We start from the raw sequence: 5,549 nt of genomic DNA on the forward strand, positions 1-5,549 counted from the left end.
CCATTTTTTTGTGTGGGTGTTAGACAAGAAGAAACTCATTAAACCCTTCCACTGTGGGTTTATGAAATGTCGTTCTACCCTAGCCAACCTGATCCTAATGCAGGTAGCTCTATAGGAAGCTTTCCTGTGCGGACAGGACTGCATAGAGATAGTTTGTTATTCTAAAAGAAACTGTACAACATACTAAACCACCTACACATTTAGGATTCCATTGAAGAACACCAATTTTATTGATATTCTGCTTCTTGAGCTTCCATTCTGCTACCGAATAGGAGACACGCTCTCAGGCAATTATTATAAATAGCATTATTGACACAGGAAAGAGTCCAGTGAAGACTTCATTGTTCATAAAGGATTTTATGAGTTACTTGTCCTACTCCTGTCTACTTGTCCTACTCCTGTCTTGTATTCCCAACGTTGACGCCTAAGAGACTGCAGGATTGGGAATTTTTAAGTTTTTGACAGATAAATAGAGTGTGTTCAGTTTAATTGTACGCCTCACAGTTTTAATGAACCACAGCATAGATCTCCATTTTCATCATTCTCTCATGTTCCTGGGCCTCATATTTCACAAAGGCCCACGTGGCTGCGACACTGGCTAAACCTTAAAATGAGAGTAAGTAGAGCCTTGGAAATTTTAAAGTGTTTCATTGCAAAGGTTTGCGGTACAGAGAGATTCTTTCTACAACATGTTTACAAAGCGTTCGCCTGACCATGTCTAGACAGTGGATGTATCATTTATAGTTCAGCCTGAAATAAAGACGTTGGAGAAAACACACCATGTGGATAACAGACTGGCAACAGGGGCTTACAAAAGAAATTCTGTTTCTTGCTTTCGTGCTGAAGATAGTGTCTTCTGACTAACGGAGGAAGCTTCTGCCTTTAAATGAAGTCGCCCAGACAGTCACTACCACCCATCCTAGAGGAGACCGACTGTTCCTAAACCATCCTAGAACCTTCAAACTATTAGGGATACCGTCGAAACAGATTTAAGTAGAGGAAAATGAAGTAGATATTTCCCTGAGTAGTGGAGCAAACAGCCACCTTGCTGATAACGAGGCCTGGGGTAATATTTAAATTTCATGCTTACAACAAGCTAAATGCGGCAAATTTCTTAAATCAGAATACATTTCTTCGTGTATTAAATGAGGACTGTAATGACGGCGTTTACATGGACAGCACCAAGCAGTTTGACTGTTCCATCGATTTCCCAGACAACGTCTTATGGTTTCCCCTATCAAAAGAATTCAGCGCCTTCGATGCCGAATATTAAGGAATCCTGTGACTCTGAAGCAGGTGAGATGTGCCGATACCAAGTCTATCTTCATCTACACCGTCTCGCAAAGCATTCCAGCAGATAATCTTGTCCATAACAGACAGAATATCCACTTTTCTGCACAGAAGCAGGGTGAAGAGGTCCTTTCTGTTGGGTACCAGTGCAACATTACTCGTATTAACTTTTCCAGACGAACAAACTCAATTGCGGCGTAAAGTAAAAATGAGCAACAGGGAAAAAACTTCTGCATGGATCACTGAAGTCTGTTACGTGTCACTAGCGTAGAAAAGTTGGCGAAACACAACAAAATATGTAAAAATAAATAACTAAAAGAATGTTGAAATATGTAAAGAAGATCACGTAGGATAATGATGTTGCTTAAGCCAGGCTACTTAGTATTCATACAAAATGTTCGTTTCAAATAAGCACGCACACACACACACACACACACACACACACACACACACACACACACACACACAAAAGTAAGAAGAGTGTTCCTGGAGCCACTCTGTAGCAATTCTGGATGTGTGGAGTGTCGCATTGTCCTACTGGAATTGTCCAAGTTCGTCGGGATGCACAATGGACATGAATGGAGGCAGGTGGTCAGACAGGATGCTTGCGTACGTTCCACCTGTCAGAGTCGTATCTAGGCGTATCAGGGGTCTCATATCACTCGAACTGCATACGCTCCACACCATTACAGAACCTCCACCAGCTTGAACAGTCCTCTGCTGACATGCAGGACCATGGATTCATGAGGTTGTCTCCATTTCCGCACATGTCCATCCGCTCGATACAATTTGAAACGAGACTCGTCCGACCAGGCAACATGTTTCCAGTCATCAACAGTCCAATGTCGGTGTTGACGGGCCCAGGCGAGGTGTAAAGCTTTGTGTCGTGCAGTCATCAAGGGTACACGAGTGGGCCTTTGGCTCCGAAAGCCCATATCGATGATGATTCGTTGAATGGTTCGCACGCTGACGCTTGTTGATGATTCCGCATTGAAATTTGCAGCAATTTGTGGAAGGGTTGCAGTTCTGTCACGCTGAACTATTTTCTTCAGTTGTCGTTGGTCCCGTTCATGCAGGACCTTTTTCCGACCACAGCGATGTCGGAGATTTGATTTTTTACCAGATTCCTGATATTCACGGTACACTCGTGAAATGGTCGTGCAGGGAAATCCTCACTTCATCTCTACCTCGGAGATGCTGTGTGTCCCATTGCTCGTGCGCCGAGTATAACACCGCGTTCAAACCTATTTAAATCTTGATAACTTGCCATTGTGGCAGCAGTAACCGATGTAGCAACTGCGCCAGACACTTGTTTTCTCATATAGGCGTTGCCGACCGCAGCGCCGTGTTCTGCCTTTTTACATATATCTGTATTTGAATACGCATGCCTATACCAGTTTATTTGGCGCTTCCGTATATATAAATGGTGGCCTCAGATAAAATCAACAGAAAAATATTTAAACTAGTGGTGCGAAATGTCAGGGCCATCTCCAGACAAGTCTTCGCTGGTAATCGAGGCTCAGTTCGAAGGGGGACTAATCACTGAAAACAGTTCTACTCCATTCTCCAGTCAATAAGATTTCAGGCCGAAGACATGTCTGGACACTCCCTGGAAAGCGGTGGGGTACCACCCGCCGTGCGACCCGACAACCAGGAATGGCGTGCCATTTCTTTTCGTATCAGGACCCCTTTGGTTGTCATCCGCGGCACCCTAACAGCACAGTCGTAGGTCGACGTTGTTCTACGCCACGCTTTTTTGTCCCTCATGGCCGCGCGGGTTTAGCCGAGCGGTCTAGGGAGCTGCAGTCATGGACTGTGCGGCTGGTCCCGGCGGATGTTCGAGTCCTCCTTTGGGCATGGGTGTGTGTGTTTGTCCTTAGGATAATTTAGGTTAAGTAGTGTGTAAGCTTAGGGACTGATGATCTTAACTGTTAAGTCCCGTAAGATTTCACACACATATGAAGATTTGTCCTTCATGACAAGCCATCCTGTGCTTACATTGTTGCAACATGCCCGCCCGCACCCCGCGAGAGATTATACTTCTTGTTTTCGTGCTTGCCAAATGCTATCTTGGCCTGTAAGGTCACTGGTTCTCTCCCCAACTGAGAACGTTTGGAGCATTATTGGCACGCCCTCCAATCAGCTGGGTATCCTGACGATCTGACGTGCTATTGAGACACAATCTGGCACGATATCCTTCAGGAGGACATCCAGCACCTCTGTCAATCAATATCAAGCCGAATAATTGCTTGCATAAGGGCCAGAGGTGAACCTACACGATACTAACTTGCACAATTTGTGACGCTCTTTCTCTCGAATAAATCATACATTTTTTCTGAAGTTTGTTTATCTGTAAAAGTACAACATATCTATCGGTTACCTTCGCACTCGATAGTTCCTTCTTGGTGCGTCGTTTATTTATTTATTTACTTATTTTGTCTTAGAGTGTAACACGTTGTTTCATCAGCTTTCATGCACGTATTATAAATACAAATTATGTGATGGCTTTAGTTGTTATCATTTTTACATAATATAACAATTGTAAATGTTAATAACTTTTTAATAGTGTGTTTACAAATTAGGTTTAATTTGTAATGAGCTCGTCTTATTGTCCAATCCATATGATGTATTCAATTTTCTCGTAGCGTGTCTGTAAGGCATTTTATGTATTTTCCGTAGATGCTACACTTTATCTCCCCTGAGGCCACCACCTTTCCGCGCTCGGAAAGCAAGCTGCCTTATTTCCGTGCTCGGTATTTTCTCTCTGACCATTCGCTTCCTGCCTGAGCTCTGCGACTTGCGCTTGTCCAACTGGCTTACGATCCGTCAAATTCTCATCGCTACCAGAATTTTTTTTCTAGACGCTCGTAATCTCACTCTAGGACACGCTGGAGCTGGCTATAACGAGACTGCAGACGCAGCAGCCAGGCAGTCTTGGGATGCGAGGCCCTCCTGCACTCAGTTATGTCACTGATGAGGAAGACAGCCAGAGATATATGGAAAGAAAGTAGCTGGAAACGATGAAAATTAACTTAGAACGGCTAAACCGACCATCCGCCAGTGGTTTCCTTTCATCTAATCACTGAGACGAAAAGAGAGCATTTTAGCTCGCCTTTGTATAGGGCAGGCATGAGCAATCTTTGGTGACCTGCGGGCCTGATTCACACACTTCAGTTCCTGGGCCACCTCGTCACGCGACGTGACAGCAACGCTGCTAGCTGATAAATTCACAACTATAGCGTTCGTGACTATGTTTTTGGGGTAACGCGCCCACATGAATGGCATCCCTGTCCCGGCATGCTAAGCCAACAAATTATTCTTCAAAGCACGCGTTTTTAAGAACAGATTCATTTTATATACGCAGACTGTAGCGGCGAAAGAATTTGGATTGAGGAGGGAGGCGTTATAGGGTAGTTCGTGCAGTTGTGCAAAGCAAATGTGACATATTAGTAGTTGGTAGCGCATTAACCTCATGAGTAGGAGACCTGCGTTCGAATCCCGTACTTGGTACAAATTTTCACTCGTCACTTCAGATTGCATATACAATGATGAGCCAAAGGGTTATGACCACCTGGTTAATAGCTTGTTTGTTCATCTTTAGAAAGAAGTACATCACTGATTCTACGTATCAGGGATCCGAAAGTTTGTTGTTAGGTTTGTGCAGGTGTGTGGCATGGTTATATAATTCGCGCAAATAACGGGTCACTGATGGCGGTGATGGCGCCTTATAGCGAGCCAGATTAGTTCCATAGGATTTAAATCAGGCAAATCTGGTCGCCGAGACATCAATATGAGTTCACTACAATGCTCCTCAAACCACTGTATCACGGTTCTTGTCCCGGACAATAATACTGCTGAAAGATGACGGGGAAGACATCAAACATGAAGGGATGCAGATGGTTCGCAGTTGTCAGCATGTCTTCGATTACTACCACAGGTCCCACGCAAGCACAGGAGAATGTCTCTCATAGCGTAATACTGCTGCCACCAGCCTGCGTCCGTGGCGCGCTGCACATTTCGAGCTGTCGTTCACCTCGATGACAGCGTTTGTGGAGACGACCAGCTACCTAATGTCGTAAAAATGTGATTCCCCCGAAGAGCCGACAAGTTTCCATTGATCGACGGGCGATTCCCGATGGTCCTGTACCCACTGCAGTCGTAGTTGACGATGTTGTTGGGTCAACGCGTAGGGGTGGTCTGCTGGCGAGCTTAATCTTCAACAATGTACGACAAACGGTGTGCTCCGAAACACTTGTGCG

The sequence above is a fragment of the Schistocerca piceifrons genome, chromosome X (genome assembly GCF_021461385.2).
Source record: "Schistocerca piceifrons isolate TAMUIC-IGC-003096 chromosome X, iqSchPice1.1, whole genome shotgun sequence".
Classification (NCBI taxonomy): domain Eukaryota; kingdom Metazoa; phylum Arthropoda; class Insecta; order Orthoptera; family Acrididae; genus Schistocerca; species Schistocerca piceifrons.